Source organism: Gambusia affinis, linkage group LG14 (assembly GCF_019740435.1).
Source record: "Gambusia affinis linkage group LG14, SWU_Gaff_1.0, whole genome shotgun sequence".
NCBI lineage: Eukaryota > Metazoa > Chordata > Actinopteri > Cyprinodontiformes > Poeciliidae > Gambusia > Gambusia affinis.
Window position 1 is genome coordinate 20816044 of NC_057881.1, and position 24830 is coordinate 20840873.

The 24830-nt window shown below is 40.6% G+C and overlaps 1 long non-coding RNA gene across 2 annotated transcripts; it reads right to left on the reverse strand.

Annotated features, from left to right (window-relative positions):
* Nucleotides 1-322: 322 nt before the first annotated feature.
* Nucleotides 323-23967, reverse strand: LOC122843632. Of its 2 annotated transcripts, none has more exons than XR_006372748.1 (4): nt 23682-23967; nt 866-1003; nt 667-788; nt 323-568 (listed from the first exon to the last, which is right to left on the reverse strand). It is a non-coding gene; the product is annotated as an uncharacterized LOC122843632 (long non-coding RNA). The 2 variants fall into 2 exon arrangements; XR_006372749.1 differs by having other exon boundaries at nt 324-568; nt 866-982.
* Nucleotides 23968-24830: the final 863 nt, after the last annotated feature.

Here is a 24830-nt window from a genome sequence, read left to right on the forward strand (position 1 = left end):
CCCAGTGCTGGCTCACATATGGACCAACACTGGGGTGTTTTAACCCAACTGGGTTGGGTTGATGGTTTGACCCAACACATTGTGTTATGGCAACTAACCAAAGGTTGGGTTAAATTGACCCAAAATTTGGTTGAAAATCATGACCCAATACAAGGGTTATTATACCACTATATTTGGGTAAAAAAAAAGATTAATTTATTTTGAATTTCACTATATAAAAACAGGATTAAAAATCTGAATTTAACGCTTTTTTTATTTCCATGTGATACATATATAGAGTCAGCAGAAATCATTTACAAAAGTTACAAAACATAAGTAAGTTGTTTCAAAAGTATATAATTAAATCACTTCAACTCATTATTAAGCTACAACTCCAGAAGTATCTGTTACTACACCTTTATATCTCCTGTAAAAAGTTTGTTTTAAAGCAAACTACAAGTAAAAATTTCAGCCATTAAACAAGGAGTATTTTATTGACACTTTTGCATTTTTGCCTGTCTCCCTGCATGAGGACATACGGGTTCTATGTTGTCGCATTTTGTAGATGCGCCACCAGGTTTGTCCCAAGCTGATGGAGAGAGAAGACAGAAAAAAACGGCCATTTGTGATGCACTTATTTAAACAGTAAACAATTTGAGCATGATTCAGAGATGAAGGTTGACTTACAGGCTGGATATCAATGAAACCTTCAGAACTTCCAGGTTGATGGGTCTGAAACTCTTCTCCCAAATGTGTTAGGTGGAGCAGGGAGGAGTACCAGCAGCAGCTCCAGGGCTACATCACCTTATCTGTCAAACATAAGCTTGTGTTAAAATGTTACAATGTAATAAAAACAGTTTACAAAACATTTCTTAAGCTTCAATACCTTCAGGGAGAAAATTAATGTTGTGGAGAAGATGGCCACTCCTTCCTCTTCTTGGCCATACAGAAGGTCTTTGTTGAGAACAAGGAGTTTGGGCTTTGCTTAATTCTCCTGAAGATCCTGGATGTAAAATTACAAAATCTATCAGAAAAGACAAAACCACAAATCAAACTTTAAGAATGACTGAATTCAACATTATAGCTGTCTCCGCTGCAAATAACTTGTAATTAACAAGCAATTTAAAAAGTTCAGAGTAATTTTTAAGATCCTAGAAATAAATATAGCACTCGATAAAATAAAATGACACATATAATTTAATTTACAAGTAAAACTTAACACTAACTTAGTGCTGAATAACTTTCAGCACCAACTTTAAATAAAAGTATTTGTAATTAATAGTAACAATAATAATAAAATTAGCAAACATTAACATTAGATAGTGTCTGACTGAATAATTTTTGCTTTTAAGTGGTTGCTGATAATCAGCGGGAGTTGGAAAGCAACGTGTTGGCTTAATGAGCCGCTCCACCCAGTCAACTGACAGAGGGGGAAATGAAACAGCGGCTGCAGTGGCAGCAGATAAGTCCAATCACGTGTGTAAACCGTCAACTATCTTTTCTTTTAAAACTAAATCGATTTTTAAAACTCTGACTATGTAAAGTCACTAACAAATATGATTGAGGTTATATTAAACAATTGAATTTAATTTACTTGACAAAGGCTCCGATTTTGTTTGTTTGTTTTTTTTAACGTAATGCAACCTGTATCTGATCTTTTCATGACAAGTTGAACAGCACAGGTTGGATTCTTTTCGACCCATATCCAATACGTATCTGTTTCAAATGCGACCTATCGTTGAGGTCACATTCATCCGAACTGAACATCACTGATACTGGACAAATCTCACTATTCTGCACCCTGATACGCGCAAGCGGGACGTATAACAACCACGATGGACTATAATGAGGATTAAGTTAATATGCTGCTCCGGTCGGACAACAACTTCAAATATGTAAGCTATGCTCCACCGTTAGCCTCCATGTTTACTTCCGCAAAGACTGAGCGCTTCTTTTTTTTTTACGGCGGTTGGCGGAACGCTGACGCTATTGCGCCCTCTACTGCGCATGCGGGACACTTTCAGGTCCTTTGCCCGTTCAGCCTGCAGAACACATACAGGACGCTTGTGTGTGGCAGTGTGAACGGCCCCGGCTAAAAAATCCGATTTGACAAAAGATCGGAATTGGGTCATTTTAGTCTACAGTGTGAACGCAGCCAAATTGTGCCCTACTCCTTCCCCTTCATCTTCTTTTTTATTTTTCCAACAGCCGTGTTGTAGCAACACCAAAGCTCTTTGTCAGAGCAACCTACCATAATAAACATTTTAAATAACCATAAAAATAAATATCAAACATGTTTACACATGAGTTTCACCAATGTAAACAAAATAAAATTTTAGCAGTTGTGGGATTTCACTTTTATCTCTAGTAAAAGACCATAAGCCATTTCTCCTGCTGGAGTTAGACTCACGTGTGTTTGGGTTGTATTTACCCAGAATGCCTTGTGCCATAGTCCACGTCCTGCTTTTGCAGCGGTTTCCGGTTTGCTTGGTGTTCACGTATGCATTGGAACTGAGCCAAAGTTCACATCAACCGAACCGAGGCCTAGTTTTTTTAGACGGACCAGAGTTTACCTTTTGGTCTGTGTCAAAGTTTGATTGCATGTTCACACCTTACCAAGTGAACCAGACTGTCTAGGGAAACATACCAGAGTTTTACTAAAGTGAACTAAACAGGGCTGGTGTGAATACACTCTACATATTCTAAATAAAATCTTAGCTACTTAAGCTGACTGTTCAGGTTCAGAGTTGTTGCTTTTAGAAAAATATGGCCGTGTTCCTTAAGGTCTCTGTGTATTTAGTTTTATTAGTTTTGCATGTTTCTTGTGAAGAGCTCAGATAGGACGGTGTTTACAGCAGTGTGTACGGGCGGATCAGTTGCTCGGCTGTCTGGCTCTGGTCTGCTCTCTCGTTCTCATAAACTTGCTTTTTCAGGCTGAATACAGAAGTGATTCCATGGAAATAACACAGGACAGCTGCTTTACCTTCTTCTTTAGGCTGAAAAAGCTGATCCAGAGAGAAGTCAAGGCTGCGAACTTTGCTGTGTGGCATTAGCTTTAACTGGTAGCAACAAATATTTACAAGCCACCGTCTTCTTAATTCATTATCTCTTGGCAGTCCATGAAAACTTAAAAGCCCATTAAGTTTGGAAGACAACAATGTTCATGGTATTGCTGTATTTGCGTTTGAAATACGACTTTATCTTTTATAGTCATCGTCGTAACTCAAAGGGGAAACAAGAAAGCTGCATTTCACTCATGCAGATGTGACGTCAGCGCTGAACGTGCAAAGAGCCCGTTAAGACGCCACAGATTTAGAATATCCACTTAAAACCTTCCATGCTTGTTTTTTGGATAATGAAATGAATTGCAGAAAAACAAACTAGACTTAATGTTTGTAGCAGGGACTTGTTTTCATTTATTCTGATTTTATGTTACTGGTCTTCTGGAGTATCCAGCTTAACATTTCTTTCCTATATTCTGCTTTCTGAAATGTATCATCTTTCATTTTCTCCTGAATAGGAATCAGTCAATTCTAAACCCTCAACAAATAAACTTCCGCCTATGCACGGCGCTGATTATAATTATTATTATTAAATGTAAAAAAGGTGCTTTTTTGACAGCTTGACTTTGCATTTATACAACAATCTGAAACACAACCTTTTTTTCAGTCTCTCAGCAACCTGCATAACCAAACCTGGAAAGTACATGCTATTCTCTGTACTGAGTCACCCTGGTCGAGCGCACGCACCATGTGTAGAGGCTGGAGTCCTGGGGGTTGATTCCCGGACTCGGGTCATGTGTGCTTTGTCTTCCCCTTATGTCTCCTCCCTATGTCCTGTCCATCTACTCAATAAAGGCCACTAGTGCCAAAAATACTTAAAATTTATTTCTCTCTGGTTAGTCCTGATGCAACTTTTCAATTGGATTTGGATCTGAACTGTGCCTTAATCTAAACCATTCCATGGTAGCTCTGGTTGGACGAATGTATTTATATTCACCTATCAGTGCCAAGCTTTCATGGTGCTGTTAAAGTAAATTAATCCCCAAACCTTGATGCTGCCACCAGCAGGTTTTACAATGGGACAGTGTATTCATGTCAAAAAAGTTCAGGTGTGGTTTGGATTTGATCAGAACTCAGATATTTTCTACGCGTCTTGTGGTAAACTGCAAACAGGACGTCTGGACTTCTGACTTTCCTCTGCTTGTCGCTCCATAAAGGCCAGAGCCATGAAGTTTACTGTCCTGTTCATCTCACCTGAGATGTTTCTTAGCCACTTCTCTGTCTAATGTTCTTCCTCCCCATGGTACTGCCAATGTCTTGGCATGCTAGCGTTTCGATCAAGCCACGATTCAATTTTATTCAGCAGTATCAGGTTAAAAAAGAGCTTAATCCAAATGTACTCCACAATTCCCAAATGTATTTTTCAGAACAAAGTGTACAACTTAGCCCTCTTCACAATTAACCACAACTTTGTGTTAATGTGTCACATAAAATCCCCAATACAAACACTCAAGTTTATGGTTTAACATGATAAAAAAAGTGAAACGATTTCATAGCTCCGGAATACTTTTGCAAGGTACTGCACATATTGATTTATTTTTCTCAAATTTATTCTGTTACGGCTTCATCCTCTCCCAAACCCCCCACCCCCCTCAAAAAAACACGGTAATAGGAGGTGCAACAGCGACTCAGCATTGCAACATTGTTTGCATCTTTGCAAGTGATAAAGGTTTTGATTGTTTGTTGTAAGGCTTCAGAGACCAGCAGAGGGCTGTCTTAAAAAAAAAAAAAGAATTAGCCAAAGATTCTCCAAAGAATGGCACGGTAGGAGCACACGCAACTTTTAGAGAAAACTTGCAATGCAGATGAGCCCGAAAGGAGTGACACTCGCACGCGCGCGCACGCAGCACCTGAGCGACGCCTAGCTTCGTGTGGAATCTGGTCGGAAAAAGTGGGAGCGACGGCAGAGCATGTGGAAAGGGAAGAGGAGGCAGCAGCCTGCCAGAGTGTTGTTATTCAGGTCCACACGCCTCGGCATCTGTGTCAGCTAATGAGAGAAACTCTGCGCTGTTTCATCTGGTCTCCCTGGACCGGGAATTAGCATCTCCAAAGACAGACGCGGCGAGAGAGGGACGGATGGATGGAGGGAGGAAGACGGAGAGGGAGAGTCATGGAAAAATTGGAGGCAGGGAGCAAAAAAAAAAAAAAAAAGAAATAGAGAGTGATGGGCAGAAAAAGGTGGGAAGAGATGGAGGGAATAACTTCCCAGACTGGGGAGGGAAGGAATTTAAACACAAACTCCCTGTTTCCCACTGCCCCACACACACACACACACACACACACATGCTGGAGCATATTGACAAGGGCGAGTTAAGTGAGGTGACTGAGTGTGAGACAGCTCTTAATAGGTCCCTGATGGACCCCCGAGATGAGAGGCAGCCACACAACACAGAGCCCAAGAGGCAGCGGAAGGGGTCGGGGGTTGCAGGTCAGAGGTCAGTCAATCATTACCTCCTCCCCAATCCGCCCTACCGCCATCGCCTCCACCAGTTCCTCCGCCGCTCCGCTGAAGAGTGCCTAATGATTATTAACACGTTAAAACACTTAAGGAGCACTGGGAGCGAACGCACCCCTGAGAGACATGGAGATGAGAGCTGGGAGGAGGAGGAGAGGGGCTGGGGGGTAATGATGTGCCTGCGCATGATTTGCCGGATAGCAACCGCTAATCACTTTGTCCCCGTGGTGACACCATTGGGACGGATTCTCGTACAGACACTTTTCGCTAATCCAGACCATACTTTCAGAGAGGAACACTGATATCAACCTAATAAATATTTCTCTTTTGAATTTCTTTTTTTTTTCTCTTTTCAAAGACATGATGCATATTTTAATAGCAGCTCATTAGTATTAAATGCATGCGTGCGTGCGCGTGGCCTAATTGGGGTGTGTTTGTCCCTATGTAGGTTGTGGTTTTTATTTCGAACTTGCGTTTGTTTTAGTATGTGAGTTTTGCAACAGCTGCTAAGCATGTGAACAGGCGTGTTTTGGTGTGTGTGTGTGTGTGTGTGTCTGACGTGACGGAGAGGCCCCTCTCATCTGTGCTTAGCCCAGTAAATAGTGAGTGATTGAAGGGTTTGATGTGAAGTGATTCAGCTGGGAGCTCGTCTGTCTGCGCTGAGCCCAGCAGCTCATAATCTCGTGTAGTGAGGCTCTTCCCCACCAAAAATAAAACCAGTAGAAGGACCTGGGTTTTTTTTTTTTCCTTCTTCTTCTTCTTTTTTCCCGCCACTGATGATGAACCCACACCAAAGAAAACCCACCCACAATAGTTATCCCCAAAGGATTGGCATCCTTCAGCAAAGCAAAGCTGGCTAATGAGACGAGAGTGAAGAAGAAAGTGAAACCTAAACGGAGAAAAACGGTGCGAAGTGAACTGTCAGCTTGGCAGAGTATTTCACATATCAAAAATACTTGTTCAAATCATTTCCATTAACAACAACAACAAAACACAATTATTCCTACTGTTGCCAAGATACCATATTTGTTCTATGTTGATTTACACTGTATATCCCTCTGAATAATTGTAATTGTTAGTCTTGGCTACTACAGTTGGAGAAATGTTGTTTATGACGTCTATGGGTGAGCAGATCTAGCATGGCTAGCACAACCAGATAATAAATTAGCCTGAAGTATTGCGGTATTGACTCTTTGCAAGTAATCGTTAATCATTCAAGGCACCGTGATGGACGTCTGGAAGTGAGGGAGTATTGAACAGAGCGACTGAAGTTGTTTTCCCAAGTTAGTTGTTTTTGTCAGTTTATTCATGGATTGTACTTGATCTAATTTGTCTGTCACGGTAGCACACCTGGTTGGGGCTCCTAGACGGCAGGATTTACAGAAGCTTGAAGCAGCTAGCTGAGAAACTGACCTATACCCGCCTGACGTGTTGATCAAATTACCGACTTTGCCTGAATTCAGAACACACAATTTATATCATTATGCCATAAACACAGTAGCATTAAAACGTACAAAAGACGAGAAGCTAACCAGTTTTTTCCATCTATGCTAGGCTACATGACAGTGTGACATTGTCTCCATGGTTACTGATAATTAGACGGGTAACTTCTCCATAATGCAATCTTTGATATCTTTCTATCAAATATTATGTAACGTGCATATATAAAGTATATGCACGCTAATCTTCTTACCTTGTAAAAATTGTTCGCTGTAAATCTGTGACTACACAGATTTACAGCTGACAGTCTTTATGACTGACTGACAGCCTCATTAAAAATGATAAAATAAAATGACAAGTGTGGTTTCTATCCTTGTCTCTTTCAGCAGCTGACCGCACAGCACCCTACAGCCATTTTTAAAGTGAAATGCACTAATAAAAGCAATATTAGCTTACAGATGTCTGTTTTTTGACAGCTTTAAAAGAGCTCCAAGGTTGTTTTGATGTCCGTTGTGCCTTAGTGGGCTGAATAACGTGATGTCACATGCAACGGGTCAGTAGCTACTAATGGAGTACTAATCTCTAATCTGGTCTTCTACAGTCAGAAAAAATGCTATTTATGGCATCTATGGGCAACAAGAGCTGGCAAAGCAAGACACTGTATTTCTGTTGGTTTTACTACCAATGGAGTATTGCTAGTCAAGTGAAAGACAGTGAAGAGTATTTCTACGCTGCACTGTTTGCACAGATAACAGTGCTGCTGTGCAACAGCGTGAGAGCAATCAGCTATTTAACATATGTGTTGACTTGTTAACTTGTGAATATATTTGGTCAACATGGACCGAACGGCTTCGTCCACTTCCTCCATTGCCATTGCTAAACCTACGGGTAATTCTGAAACAGCGCAGAAAATTGACGTTATCGTTCACAACTTCTCCTTCTGTTTGTTGATTGACCCAGTAGAAAGTCTCAGGGAGGAATCCACATCAATTGGAAAAAGTACTGATGGAGCAGTGAAGGGAGATGAGAATCAAGGAGAATTGTGGTCAGGCTTGGTCTAAAAGGCCAAAACACAAGACTGAGATGGAGGGTTACCTTCCAGCAAGACAATAACCTTAAACATACAGCTAGATATACAATGAAATGCATTGATGAAAGGGTATTGTTTTGTTATGGCCTACTCAAAGTCTGCACATAAACCCAACTGAGGATCTGTGGCAAAAGATTAAATCGCTAGACTTATAGCTGTAACTGCAGGTGAATAATTACAACGCACGCCACACCGTAAAACACACCAAACTTTTTGGTTGTAGCCCAAAAAAACTGATAAACTCAAAGCTTAATAATAATGCTTTTCCAAGCCATCGTACCCATATACATTCCTCATGAACTTACCATGTCACATGAAGTCAGATCGTGATCATTTTAGTCTCCATAAACCTCCATAATCTACCCTACAGGTTGAGAATAAAACTGAAAAATGAGCTCCTTGACTCACAGGTCAGCTCTCCGTCTGTCATAAATAGCAACATGAACCTTTCAGAACTGACACAAAGCATTTCATCTGTTCCATCAGGGATCGTGTGCGTGTGTGTGTGTGTGTGTGTCTCAGGGGTGTATTGTGTCAGAGGGGGGTCAGCTGAGCGGCTGCTGGGAGGAGGATCTGCCAGTAAAGTGGTCAAGCAGCCCCAGATGGGTTTCTAATAGTCCTAATCCAACAGGTCAATGTGCCGGGCTCTGCCTCTGTAAACCTGCCTTTCCTCTCCTTCTGGCTCCTCTCGCTCTCTTTGAACCCCACTCTGCTTACCTAACCGCCCCTCCACACCCCACGGCCTCCAGCTCCTGTCTGTCCACAGAGGCAGCTAGAAGCTAATGAGGCTTGGCTGGCGTTTATCCAGCCGTCTATCCCCCTGTGTGCTCTGCGTGTGTGTGTGTGTGTGTGTGTGTGTGTGTGTGTGTGTGTGTGTGTACACACTTGAGGAGGAATTCTAAGTATCTCCCCGCTAAATATACTTATCTAAATCAAAATAAGTGTATTATGATGAGCCATTGACCATGCAATTGCACAAATTGGAATTAATTTACGCGATCAACAACCGGATGTTACTACTGGCAGAAAAGACGAAGAAGACGGCAGGAAGTGGTTGAAAGATGATGGCATGGATAGGCCACCATAGGAAATTTAGCTGGATGATAAACTGTCCCAGTAATTATGCCAATAAATTATATTATTACTGCTTTGAGACCACTTTAAAGTAATATATTGATAACGGCATAATAATGCAGGTTCACCCCCTTAAACAACAATATACATTAATTTTGTGAAGATCATTCAACACTGGAACAGGAAGATATGAAATATCCAAAATAAAACACGACAAAAACAATAATACAGAGAGAACTAAAAACCATAATAAAATTGATTATGATGTCTAAAAAAATATGAATCATAAGAATTTAAATTGTTGAGCTCATTTCAATTAATCATGCAATTAATTGGTTGTTTATTGACATATCAGCTGAACCAACCTATTCACGTGTCATTTTAATTGAGTTTCTGATATAATAGAAACTCTGCAATAGCAAAATTGTGTTTTCATAACTTTAGCTCCATTACAAATGTGCCCAAATCTTTCTCTATATTCTGCTAATGTTGAGACACCACAATACTGCAATTGTGGTGTTTCCATTAAATAAGAAATTAGATTAAAATCACACATCAATAAGCTTGTCCACACCGATGATCCGTTAAAATTATTGCAGAAACAGATGTAAGCGCTTACATGATGTATTTATAATTCAGCCATGACGCTAGAGCTCATCATCTGTTAGCCATCAGGGGAGACATCAGCGTCTTACTCAGGCGTTTGAGCGACAAGCCCCGCCTACTCATGAATAGCTACATATGCAATGTTTTGGTGAAAATATAGTTGGAGATTTTACAGAGGAGCGATGGATTTCACATGTTTGGAGAACACCCAACTTTTTATGAACTGTGTGATGCTGTGAAATCTCTGGCGGAGCCGGTTGCTCATCATCCATAAAAAAAAAAAAACTAAAAAAAACCTAAACATTCTCCTACCACTTCCTGTCGCCTTCTTCATGGTTTTTGCCAGTAGTAACATCCGGCTGTTGATCATGTGACTCGTGATGTGAAAAAAATTTTTTTACATTGCAGTTTTGCAACATACCACTATCTTAATACAGCCACAAAAAAAATTTAACATGGCAATTTTATTTTTATTTTATTTTTTTACAAAAATGATGTTAACGCTAAGCAAATTTCTTTTCATAATTTCAATCTAGATGATGGAAATGCGGAATGGCGACACAGCTCAGAACACGTTTGTAATGGAATCGCAGCTGTTTTGAGAATCTTATATTTGAGTAGTTTGAGCACTTTTAAAAACAGAAGAGCTGGGCGCTGGAAAGAAAAGTAAAGGATGTTGGGAATGGGAATTCCTCCTCAGACGTTGACGGGCGGAAGGCAGGCAGGTTTTCCGCCCCATTAAAAGGTTCCCAGCGCGGGGTGGAGGGAGATGCGCTCCACCTCCAATAAGACAGTCGCCCTTATCTCTCCACGGAACAAACAGATGGGAAATCATTCCTGCTTCCCTGGTGCCCGTGATACACCTGCCTGCTTTGCGTACAGAGGAACTCTCCCTGAGAACAAACAAACCAAACGGCCTCCTGACGCACGCTTTGATGCTAAAAAAAAATCCCCTGCTTTCAGCTATGAGGACATTCCCAATACCTCATTAACTTCCATTGCCGGAATTTGCAGACAAATCCGACTAATGAGACGATTTTCTATTTATTTTTTTTACAGAGAGAAGATTTCAAAAGCCGCTTCGGTCTGACAGTCCACTTCCTGCGCTTCACATTTGATAGGATTTTACAGAAAGGGGCAGAGCGTATGAAAGGAGACGCTGCGGAATCACGAGTGAGGAAAGAGACGATGAAAAAAAAATTGCCCCCCCCAACCCCCCCAAAATAACGCCTGTCACACACCACTGCTGTCGCCGTCATTAGTGCGAAGTGACAGTTTGCAGTGGCCCCTTCACACGGCACAGAGAGTGTGTCTGTGTGTGTCAGGGAGGCGAGACAGCAGGATGTAATGTATTATATCAACAACAGGTTCACTTCGCCACTCACAGCCAGCGAGCCGGTGTTAATTTTGCGAGATTATTATTATTCAGCTGAGCCGAGCTGAAGGTGTGATGACCCGAACAGGTGACGGGACTAATTAACCACCGTTTGACCCCGCCTGCCTCAGACAGCTGCTCTGTCTGCTGCGTGAGTGTGTGTGTGTGTGTGTGTGTGTGTGTGTGTGTGCACTAACTGTGAGCTTAAGGAGGCATTTCTTATTCCTCCGCCAGTGAGGGCGAAGTAATTGTGCACTCACCTGTCCATCAAGAGATTCAGGCATCATATTTCAGTCGTTATCCCACACATGACTTCATTTGCATAGAAACACATTAAGTGATCTGGCAGCTGTTTGCAAATAAATAATAGCTTCTTCTTTTTTTTTTTTTTTTTAAAGTTCTTGGTTTAAAATGCTGAGCTAAATTAGGTATTTAGAGCCGCCACTGGAATGTGAATTTATCAGTGTAAAATGTGGTTGGGATGATTGCAACGGTGATATTTGGCAGATACTGCACTGCAAATTTCCTTTGGTGGATATCATTAATTATTAGTGCATTAGTCTCCTTTTACGTGGATAGGGATGGTGTGCCAGTTACAATGTCAATGTCTGAGATGCTTCTTTGTTTCTATTTATTTATTATAAATTCTTATTTTTAATAACGTTCTTTGTGTTTTGGTTATGCAGCATAATTATGTTCTAGTTTTGTATGTAATTAGACCTTTTAGGCTTAGTCTTCCATCAACATGTCAAAAAATTACAAAGTACAAATTATGCAAATTAGGCACGTAATACAAACTCCATGTTGAGCCCAATGCCCCAAAAATTAATGGCTGTAGGACCTCAGTAAAATCATATAATTTCATACTATGCTATGCAGATACTTTATCTGTGCTGACGAAGTTTAACTCGTGTCTGCATGCCAAATGCTTGAAGTGGCTAACATAGTTTGATTATAAAGCTATGTGATGCTGCATGTATGCAATCGATCTGATACAAAATAAATACTGAGCCAGTGTCACCGATACCAATACAATATCAATACCAATCTTCATTGTCTAAGGTTTATTTATAACATGATAATGTCATAAACAGAAACAATAGAAAACAGCACAAATTTGTAAATAAATATGTCATGAGGGGGTGTGGTGGTGGCGGTGAGGTAAAACGCAGCAGACCCAGATATGCGGTGATGAGAAGTTTTAATTATAATAAATATGCAGAAAACAGTCCACAGACCTGGCAGCACTGTTGAGCGGAAGGCTAATGCTCACTTCAGGTAGCAACAGGAAAGTACGAGGACTCGACAATACCGGACGTACATAGACGTTAGCAGACGTACACAGACTGACGACCCGACCAAGACAGACACACACAGGTGACACTAAATACACAAGAGGAAATCAGGGAACGAGATACACCTGGGGACTAATCACGGGGAGACAGGACAACACGGAGACTCAGACACACAAGAAAACTAGAAATAAATACACAGAAAAACACAGAACACGACAAAATAAAGTGCAAAAATTATCATCTGAGAGCAAAGCAAAGCACATCTTTTGGATGGTGCAGTTGAGGGACTACAATTGGGAATCTGAAACGAGAATATCGATCTCCCCATGCCAGAATCGATCAAACACTGATATCGATTCGGTTTTCAATAATGTTCTCTAGAAACTTGCGAGGCCTTCACAGAACAGCTGGATTTATACACAAAGGAAGACTTATTTACTGATTTGAGATGACCGGTTGCAATTGATGTCATTTAGGGGTGTAAGAGAAAGGGGACTGAATGCAAATGCTAACTTTTTAGATTTTTGTTTTGAATAACGTATAGTGGGTTCCATTAACTGCTTTGTGTTGGCCGCTCACAAACCATTCCAATAAAATACTTAAAAGTTTGCCATAACTTGACAGAATTAAAAAATGTCCTGGGGTGGAAAAACTTCAGTTTAACTTATGAGTTTTTTTCTTTACATCATTATTACCTTTTCTCTTAGCAAACCAAAATATTGAAATAGAAAAACTGAAAAGCCTTCTAAAGAAATCAGTATAATCAATAGTCTTACAAATTGAATTTACTCTATGAATGCTCACTAGCAGCTATTTATTAAAAGCATACACAGTAATAATCTGAAATTGTACTTTCCAATAACAGTTTATATTAAATATGCTTATGTTTTGTTGTGGTAGTTTCTCTGTTTTGTTTTTCTCTCTTTCTGCAGGTTTAGAGGCAGACTTCCCGGATGTTGACTTGTGTTCTCTCTCCTTCCCTTTTAGACTCGTTCCCCACCTTTCTTCCTTTTTCTCTTCTTTCTTTTTCATCTCTGTGTCTGTTGCATTTCAAATAAACCCAAAGAAATGCCTAATAAAGTTTCACATACCAAGTGGAGCATCGTGGCGAAAGCCCAAAATGCTCCGCTTATAAAAGTAAATCTGCTGGGCCTCACCTCCAGTGTCACACTGCAGATTGTTATAAAAATAACAATTTGAAACTGATTCTATCTGCACAAAATTTGTTGATTTGCAAAATATACAAAGAGGTAAGATATAGTGGAAAAAATCAAAAAGTAGAAAAAAAACAAAAAAAAAAAAACAGCCACCTGGTTTAGCCTGGTTTGTTTTCATTCTCAAAGTTCCCTGATCACGTTGCCATCAATAGAAAGAAAAACAATGAAATAAAAGACATTTCCCCACCACTCTAGCAGCTCCAAACTGCTGCTGGTCAGAAAATCCTGAGGCTCGACAACAGTTCCTCTCCTACAGTCTGACTAGCAGATCCTGAGTGGTTTTATTCAACAATTTGAAAAAATAAAAATTAAAAAAATGCCTGCCTTAAACTCACTGGGACACCAGGAAGGCGGGCACAGATTCACACACTCTGCAGGCAGTTATGGCAAAGCGTTATGTTGGAGGGAGATGAAAGCAGGTTCCCTGTGAATGGAGAGCTGAGAGGGAATTTAACCATGAAGAGAGGGAAACGTACGGCCTAAAATCAGAGTTTATCAGAGATCTCCAGCGCCTATCAAGTCACACAGAGGGATTTACTGGGGAAATGCAACGGCAGTCACTTTTCATGAGGTCTAAAAGTCTGATTCAAATTGATATTGAATAGTTACGGAAATCTACTCCCAGACCTAAAACTCAAATATTCAACCTTTAGTTGTTTATTAAATTTACATTCGTGGATGAAGTTATGATCACCTGATAGCATAATTTCACACAGAAAAAAAAAATCCTTTCTTTTCTTTTTTCCTTTAATACTATTATTCTGTGCCCATTTATCCTGTTGGATATCCAATTTATGAAATTCTGCCATTTCATAAATTGGAGAACCATTTATGAAATTATTCTTTTAGCAAAAATCACAGATGCCACAGTTTTTCTTACTTTTAACAATTTTTGATTTCATTATTGAGTTAAGTACCCACAGGAGAAATATCTGGGCGTATTGGAACTCCATATTTTTTCTACTTTCTTTTGTTTTCCTGGGGTATAAATATGTTGTGACACAGAGGTTAATTTCTCTGATTCCACTGCACATCTGCTTATTTCTGAAGCATACCACATTTATCCAGCTTTAAGTACATAACTTTATACACATTTGAAACTGAAGTTCATTACTGAATCTCTGGTGAAGCAAGACTGCCACAGGTTTTATGGATGTGCTTAAAAATTCCACTAAATGTTTGTTACAGCTCAAAGACACAACATACTGGTCATATACTGTACTGTTATGAATTTTAAGGAAGTTGCTACAAATATTGTAGCAACAATGTAATTTATTCTCACTATAAGCCATGCAGAGGCTCTGTCTGCACCGATGAAGATAACATAATTTTTTATGTCTTTGGTGTGCTGAATAGGTAGTGTATGCCGGGGCTGCACAGCATATTGTAACTATAATGGCAATGCAAAATCAGAGTGGACTGTTTGGTATGTAATCATTATTGTTGGATATAGTTAAAGTGTTATGAACATGAATTTTACAGTCTAATGCGATATTTAACTAGTTGGACACAAAATTTTAGCGGTTGCAGAGTGTGGAAACCACAGCTGAGAAATGGGTACGGTATATAAATCTCAACTGATATTGTCATCCCAATTTTTACCAATATTTCTGCCATAAAACCATGTTCTAACGCTGCCCAGCCCTAGCCTATGAGGAGATCAGTGGGGTGGAATCCACAGTGTTTGGCTGCGCTGTGACCAGGTGTGTTACCTTTCTGTGTCGTGAGCGTCTCAGTAAAGATTCTTGCGTCAGATTTCCTCTCCTACTGGAAAAAGGATACAGCAGTAAACTATGGATTTGTCAAAATGCTATGACTTGTCGAGGGTGTAACGCGCATCTGGCCCAATGACCGCTGGAGATCGGCACCAGTCCCCCTAGTTATGATCCGCGGATAAGTGGGTATAAACAATGGATGGAATATACTAATGCAGCCAAAGCTCAGTTCATTTTAAAGGTTTTTCTGCACTTTTTTCCATCTGGTCAATAATTTTCTTTACTGGCCCAAAAGGTAATGGACTCATTCATTGGGTTTTCCTGTCTAGTTTCAGTCCAAACTTTAAACATGTACCTGTAAGGGAAGCCAAAGCCTCTCTTTCACACACACACACACACACACACACACACACACACACACACACACACACACACACACACACACACACACACACACAGAAAGGCTAAGGAATTTGTACAGCCCCCTTTATGCAGCACACGCTTTAATCTTTAATGACATAGTGTTGATGGAGTACTCTTGACCTCCACATTGTGCACACACACACACACCCACACACTCCTAGAGCAGCTCCTTTCCGTCCATTGCGTCCCTTAGCTTCTCGGCGTTCCGACAGATTGGTGACTTCCCCAGTCCCGCTTCCTGACAATAGGCAGGTCCAACCCGGAGCCCAGCGAAAGCCGGCCGGGTCATTGTGCCGCCTGAAAGCCCGGTTATTCATTGCCCGGCGAGTTAAAGGGCTGACCTCGGCGTAACACTGACGGAGCGGGGCTGACAACACTGGGTCCCTTTGTCTCTGCCCCTGCCTCGCCTCTGATCAGCCCCGTAATGAAGTGAGAGCTCTGTCGAAAATTTACCACCTCTCGCCCCTCTTCTCCCTTTCATCCTTCTCTTGGCCTTGTCATCCATTTTAGTGTTTTCTCTCTCTCTTTTTTTTTCTTCTCTTCTTCTCCAACGTAACGGACATCATTTTAAAGCGCCCTCTCCCCCTTCTCCTCGGACACCTTTTACAACGAGAAAGAGCCGGCAGTACGAGACGGGTCGTTACTTTCCTCTCAATGGATCCCCCACCGTTTCTCCCAACTTCCCGCCTTTTTTTTTTTTTTTTTCCTCCTCGACTTTCTAAGTTATCGGCGCTCCTCGGAGGTCCACCTAAAGACACAAAAAGTCAGGCATCCTGAACGAATCACCTCCTGCTGCTGCCATAATGGGGCGCTAAATGCTTTAACATTTAATCATTAGGTTTTACTTAAAAGTGTTTAAAAGCTATGACGTTATATACAAAAAAAAAAAAAAAAGATTTGAGCAATGTTGAAATATCGACCTTTTTTTTCTCGCTACTATTATTATTTTTCACTTTTCAATCTGAACTAGGTGGTGGATTTCTATGAAGCACAGATGGACTTGGTGTAATAAATCCTTTCCTTGAAATGCCTGCGCTCGTGTGTGTGTGTGTGTGTGTGTGTGTGTGTGATATCCCTGGGTAAATTGTTTCCTCTAGGCTTTGAGAGGTGGGCATTCAACAGCCTGCCAAAAGAGCTATAGGCGATAATTAAATGATTCCACGCTTGAAAGGAGAAAGAAACACAGAGAGAGAAAGAGAGAAGGGGAGGGAGGGTGAGAGAGGGGGGATAGCGAGGGAGAGATGGTGAGGCAGAAAAGCATGCGGGAGGAGAGTGTGTGGAACAGAGAGGCGTAGATTCAGAGAGCGGTCTCTGCCTCGGCGTGGGACGCTATCGGCCTCTGTTGTGCTCACACACACCGCGGATCCAAACGCAGGCCTGCCGCCGCGGCGCAGATAAAGAAACATCATTAGTCAGCGACGCCTGAAGAGTCCCCGACTTTCAGCCGCCAAACAAATAACGTCCGACTCCGGCTTCTGGTTGTTGTTTTTTTCTTACTTTTATTTTTGATCGCGTTTTAAAGGTTCAGCGCCGCAGTAACCGAGGTTCTGTCTGGCTGAAAGGCAGCTTTGCTCTTCTGCATTTGGCATCTGCTTTTACTTCAGCTATTTCTTTTTCTCTTTTTTTGGTGTATATAAGCTATATCAGTGATTCTGAGACAATGTCGTGTTTTTCTGGTATGAAAAATAAGAGCATTTCACTTTTTTTTTCCACACATGTGAAGTAATGTGTACTGTACAACTCAAGTTCTCAGAAAGGCTCACATCACGTCCTGGTCCAGAGAAATTCAAGATCGTATCAGGAGTAAATTCACTGACATCTAAAGGAAGATATAAACCATCTTCCAAAAGCTTGGAAGATGGTTTATGGTGGGATTCTAATGAACCGAAGAAGTTTGTTTCCAATATAAATGTGCATACAATTTGGTCAATATTCTGCTAAGGTAAAAAAGAAAAAAGAAAAACATAATTTTGTAATTGCAGTTTCCATTAAATAAGAAATTCAATTAAAATCCCATTTGAGTAAGTCTGCTCATGCGATAATAAGTCATAAAAAGCACGCCATGCCATCATCCTCCCACCACTTCCTGTCATCATCTCAGTCTTTTCTGCCAGTAGAAACATCCCATTGTTGATCACGTGATTCGTGTGAAGCAAAAAATGCATTTCCTTTACAGTTTTGCTAAATCCATTAATTCGATATGGAAGAAAAACCCACCTATCCCATTCTGGCGCATGAACGCAATCGAAAAACGCGAGTTCTTTTTTTCAGACTTGGGGCGTCTCTATTGCGCTAATTTATTTTTGTAATTTGAGCAATTTTAAGGTCAATGGAAATGCAGCTGGATCCAATCTTCACAAATGAAGAAGAGATGGAACAGCGCAGATTCCTCATAAGAGCGGGAATGTTCTGCAAAATCACTGCAAGAGTTTATATCTGCGACTCGTCCAGAAATTCATAAGACACATAAAGCATTGCTGGTCTCACGTGCCTCAGCTAAGGTCAAAGTTCATTATTTAAAACTAAGGAAGGGCAAAAACAGCCTCCGTAGGTTGATTAATCGCCAAAAGCTGTACTTGTCCATACAGAACACAAAGGGCCACTTGCAAAAACAAGCAAAAAGAGGAGAAAACCCTTCACTGTGCATATAGTGTGAAAGCAGCAGCATTTCCTATAAAGAACCCACCAGACTGAGAGCCTGACAGGAGGTGGCAGAGTGACGGTCTGGAGCTGCTTTATGGATCCCGTATTGCTGGAACTGATGGAATCATGATGAAGCAGGACGTTGATTCAAATTACACAAGCCAGTCTGCCTTCAAATGACTCGGCTGTGGGCGTTTTTAATGACATCAATTCTGTTCAAATATCCCCGACTCCATCACCGTAACACCAACAGGTTTGTTTACGTTCCCCAATTCATATCTACTCAACAGGATTTCTGCTGAACATCAAATGAAAGTGGTAGACCGTATGGCTGCTTAAATATGCTGAATTATTTTGGTTTTGGAAAGGCAGCTTGATGACGGCAGGACATCAATATACCACAGAGTTATCAGTTTAATTTTAGTGGTTTGTTTCATCAGTGTGTGTTGGACAAAAGTCCTCACAGCTAAAGGCTGCAGCTGGATCAACAAAACAGAAGAGGTGTTTTTGTTATTTCCTCTAAACCCTGAGCGAGTTTGGTTTAAAAAGCAGCAACACAGAACTATCTCCCACTAAACGGTACTTTTCAGTCCTAGTCCGTGTTAATATGCTTTTGAATACTGGAAAGTGCACCACCGGTAGTGGCATATTGATAAATCACAAAAGCTCAAGTTTTGGTTAATTACATAAGTCGCCTTTTGCCATTTTCGGTCGGCAAACACACAAAAACATCCTCTTCCAGCCACGAAGACCTTCAGACTTTTGCGGCGCAAGATGCAACATTTGATGTGCGAGGTGCAATATTGCGACCGGAGTGGAGCAACATTCTCCACTTCTCTCTCATTTCACCGCCGCCTCCCAGAGAGAGAAATCCATTTCTTTAGTATATATGTTCATTTACATCCATCCAACTGCCAGTCACAGGCAGATGCGTGCCGAGCGGGTCTGTGCCGCATGTGCCAATTTTTCCAGAGTCGGAGCATTCAGTTCCCATCACTTGACACTTTCGGTTGCTCAGGTTTCCAGAAGAAAAAAGAGAGAAGAAGAAAAAAAGAGACTCCTTTCTCTCTCTCTCTCTCTGTCTGTCTCTGCCTCGTCTCTCTGGTTCATTCTGACAGTAGGTGTTGCATACTAATGCGGCGAGTGTCTCAGGGGGCCGAGATGAGGAAGTCCTCTCCCATTACTCGGTGCCCACCAGCTGGGCAGGGGCAAGGGCTACAGCAGTCAGACAGATGGTACTGTCACCCCCTGCTCGCTTTTTCTTTCTCTCTCACTCCCTCAAACACACACACACACACGCACGCACACACACACACACACACAGAGAAAGAAAACGGTGCAGCAGCGAGGAGGAAGTCATTAGGCGAGAGAACCACAAGCTTCCTTATTGAACGGAGGAAGATTTGAAGGGAGAAAAGGTTTTATCCTAAACTCACTTCTGCTGAGGCAATCTGTCACAGTTGAAGTAATTGCCCCAGTATGAAGTGATCCGTCAGCGGCCGTTGCATTGCAAACACACACTTTCTTCCTTCCTTTCTTTCTGTCTCTCTCTCTCTCGCGCGCGCACACACACACACACACACAGGGAAGCAGACTGTCACAAAGCTGTGACCCTCCTTAACGCCCCAACAGAGACGCAGGCAGCTGTGACATCTTGAATAAACCGCTCTTCACATGGAAGGGGAAACATGGAAGGAGATCCACGCCGAGTCTGTCTGTGGCAGGCGAGAGAAGTGAGAGTGTCTGACTCAGTTTTATCGGTGCGGGTGGAGAAAGAGAGAGAGAGAGAGAGAGAGTCTGGGCCTCATTAGATCAACGACCTCCGCTATTACACCACGGCTTATTTGACTCTGTGCCTCGTGTTGAGTGAGAAAACAAAGGGAGGCTTACTCTTTAAGTGTTACTGTCAGACTAATATTTGTCCCAGCGGTGAAAGACGGCTTTCTCTCCGTTGACCTGAAAATGATTTTCAAGATGCTAAAAAGTTTTGGGGGTTTTTTCATCAGCAATGCTCGAGGTTGTCTGGTACTTTGCTAAACAACCAACAACTGAACCGAATCACAGCAAAGTCACTTGCGCAGTGAAACATGTTTGCCCCAGTTTTCTTCTGTTTCTGCCAGTTATTACATAAATCATTCTGATAGTAGAGCAAAATCGCAAAACGTAAAGATGGGCAAATCAGTGCAAAAATATAGATAATGTTGAGACCAAGTTGTATGGGATCGATAGAGGTGAGGCAAGATCGATACTTTAGTTTTAGACTCCATCTCAACTCAAGATTTTGATTTGATTTGCTTGTTTTTGCACTTTGTTTAGTAAAAATAATCGGCACAAATCAAGTTAGTATGTTATTAAAGTATTTTGTATGTAAGCTTTGTGAAAGTCCTAATTTTGAACAAAATAATTCAAAGTAAAAGAAGCACAAAAAGGTCAGAAGTTTGATAAACATCAAACTTAAATATAAAGTATTGGTATCAGTATTGGTATCAGTATTGGTATCGAATTACTTGGTATTGGATACCAATTACTGCAGTATTGCACACCTCTAACGAAAAGTAGTTTTCAAAATGGAAACTGTGTCATTTCTTAAAGCTGGAATGTGTCACGTTTACAAAAGTATGTTTTCAGCAACCATCATCAAGCCATGACAGTTTGCTATGAGATGTATAATCTGTGAAAAGATTGATTTCCTCCATTCCCTCCCTGCACCACTCCCAGTCAAAAACAACCAACCAGAGGTAGGAGGAGGGTCTTAGAGCTGTTAATCATCCTCTTGCATTCACTGCTAATTATGCTAATGGAGGAGACACAACTTGGCGTTATAGAAAACCTGCTTATACACGGTAATCTGTGGCGATGCTAACTAGCCTTAGCATTCATGACAGCCTGTGTTGTGGTAGCGAAGCAGAGAGCAAGAGGGAGGATTTGAGCAGGGCATGAAAATGATTGGCAGCGATAAAACCCTCCTCCGGGCTCTGATTGGTTGTTTCTGACTGAGCTGTGTATTTGTTCAGATGACAGCAGGATCAAGGAGGAAGGCAGAGGAGCTCCATTTTTTTTTTACAGATTATCTGTTGTATATTGTCACAACATAGTTAGAATTTTTACCAAATATATATAAAAAAAAAGAATTTTTTAATAAAAGTTACATACTGTTTCCTTAAGAGGGGAATGTTATCCATTCACCGTTCCTTATGGCTATCTAAGTATTGCCCCCTACACCTGGTAACTGATTGTGCCACTCTTGACGAGAACAACTCCCACTAAACCTTTGCAATAACTTGAATCTTTTTCATCACTCTTGAAGAATTTTGGCCCATTGGTCATTGCAAAATTGTTTTAATGCAACCACACTGCAGGATACTACAAGACACCGATCAGGTTTAGGTAGAGAGTTTGATTTGACATCTCCAGAAGCTTCAATATTTTGTTGCTGTTTTTAGCCAGAGGGGAACTTGCTGTTGTGTTTTAAGTCTTTGTGCTCGTTAGTATGCATTCTGGGCAAACATATTTATTTTGGCAGTAGAAGTAAGTAGCCTTATATTTAGCCCACTTAAAACTCTAAATTTTTTCTTTGTTGCTCAAAATGATGCCCTATTTTGTGTTGGTCTGTCACGTAGGATACCAATCAAAGAAGAGGTTTGTGGTTGCAATAGCCACTAAACTTCAAGTAAATCACCGTTAATTTGGATTTGTCTTAGTCATGCACTGTTGTCATTCAGATCAGAAACTTGATCTGAACAACCACAAAACATTTCCTTCCAACAAGAACAAAGAGCGTCACACTGCTCTTTTCACATAGTAAGCAGCTTTAAATTCTACTTTAATTTTTTTAAAATTACTAGTTGAATTTTAATAATTGCCTGCAGATGCACAGCTGGCTTTTTTTTTTTTTTTTTTTTTTTTTTTTTAAACCATACACCGCCTGCAAGAACCAGCACCTAAAAACAAAATCACAGAATCACCACCACATGCAAACACATAAAAACGCGCCACCTCCGGCACGCACTCACACACTCACGCATGCGCGCTCACGCAAACAGACGGTCAAATAGACACACAGTCTGTCATATTTGCAGCTGGTAAACAAGCACCAAGAGGCTGTTAAGGCCAGGCAAGCTGAGTAAACCAGAGACAACAGTGGGCTTAATGAACCAGGCTGCCTCCCAGCACAGCAGCTCATCATCACTTGGACTTAAACAAACCACTCAGCTGCTAATTGGCTGAACTGCATGGAGCCGCTGTGAGGAATGCTTGCTCCCCACCTCCACTGTTGCTTCTCAGAGGCTTGACAGACAGCGGCAGCGCACACTCTCGGCTCCCGAGTCTTTGCACGGATACGTGACAGTCTTGGCCTCGTTGCTCGCTCGCAGTGGTTTTTTCCAATTTTTTATTTATTTATTTATTTTATTGTGGTTTGTTTATTTCACCGGCTTTGGCTGATTTGGGCTTTAAATTTCACTAAAATTCTCGCAGGCCATCAGTCAAAGGATTGTGGTAACTGTGGTAGTTTCTGTGAAAACTTTTGCTATGTGAGGCTGTGGGTGGATGACTTTATTTTTTTACAGGTTTATTCAGTTGATGCTAACGACACTTAGCAACCTCAGCATACAAATCAAGAAAAATATTTTATTAGTTATAAAAGAACTTAGCTTTTTTTCTTCCAGAAGTTTTGAAACTTTTGGTATTTTTATACAAATTGCTTCACATCTGAATACAACACTATTTTTATTCAAATATGTTTTACTTTTTGTGGGGGTTTTTTTGGTGGGGGGAGTGTTTTGGAAAATCTCAAGCCTATATTAGCTATGTTAGTTTGGATGGAGTAGAAGCAAAAACATTTTCTAGACTTTTAAGCATTCAGTTCTTCACTAGAGACAGTAAACAGTTAACACAAACATAAAATTACATTTGAGTGGTAAAAAAAGAGAGAGTGCACTTGACGGTGGAAATGTAGGTAATAATTTCGTGCTATGATCCACAGCAAAGCGAAAAACCGAAACCACTTTCTCGCTCTGTATCGGCCAAGCTACACGCAGACTCGTTGCCATAGCAACCGATAACAACGCGATTTCGTGTCTTTGGATTTAACACCAAAAAAAAAACATTCAAGAATTTTGCACACAGAACAGAACATTCAGTTTGTTGCAGTAGTATGTTTTAGGCTTAATGTTTTACTAATAAATGATTGATGTGGTAGATTAGATACTACTTAACTGAATTCTTTAGGCATAAAAACTGTAGCCCACAAAACGCAAATTTTATTAAAAAAAAAAAACTAAACAAAAACATATTATAGCGTCTTACCTTTACTTATAAATGAAATCCATGCACCGTCAATTCTGCACAAAAATATCCGTTCATCCAAAGCCAAGTCTGTCCTCGACATATCTTTTTTCTTGTATACTACTCCGTTTGAGAATCATCAAATTGTCTTGAAGCAAACCTTTCAGCTCCGGTGTTGGTCTTCCTTTAGTTATTATCTCCTGCTTCAATTGAAAATTCACTTTAGAAAACTGTTCAAGTGCTGAAATGTAGTCTTCCATGTTGACTTCGGAAGACAGGAGAAAACAAATATATCGCTGTACTTTACTTATTTACCGTATGACTAGCTTGCTGTCACTCTGCAGTTATGGAGTCACAAAACCGATGTCTGGGATCATGAGCGCCCCCTGCCATGAGGTAGGAGAACTGCCTGCCTCACCTCGAATCTGTTCTCTACTGTTTCTGATCGCTCCTCAGCACACAAAACACGTTACACACACAGTTGGTGACAAAAAAAACACTGTACATTATATTATATAAGCAAAATTATGGAAAATCAGTTACTACATTAAATGTTTTTTAATCATTTTATTGGCGACGTACAGACAGGAGGAACAGGCTCTCATAGAAGGACAGTTAGAAAGAGGTTGATCAATCTCAGGTGAAGCTCAGCTCGCTGCTGCCTCATTGGCTTTGCTTCCAAGCATTTGAATGAGAAAAGGCGAAAATTCAGCGATTTTGAAGAAAAAAAAAATACTCAAAATTGGTTAAGCTAAATGAAACATAAATACTTCATAGTACAAACCACAGGGAGAAAATACAATATAAATTATTTTGTCATTTTATATTATTTTTATTTTACCATTATATATTATTTTTCCATAATGACAGGTGAGGCTGTGCCTCCCCTGACTGCACGTCACTGATGTACACTACTAGATTTATGTTATATTTACTTATTTTTAAAGCTCGTGTTTTATTTTAACAAAGTAAAGAATGCCCGTTATTTCATGCTAACCTGAAAAATCTGCAGAAATAGTACTGACTGATACAAATCAATGACATCACCAGATTAAGAGATTTATGACCCTGAATTGTTGTTATTTCTCTCTTCTCTTTTCCACAAGTTATCTGGGATCTTTACAGAAGATTTTTTTTTTTACCACTATGCAAATTTAGTTGCAAAATAGA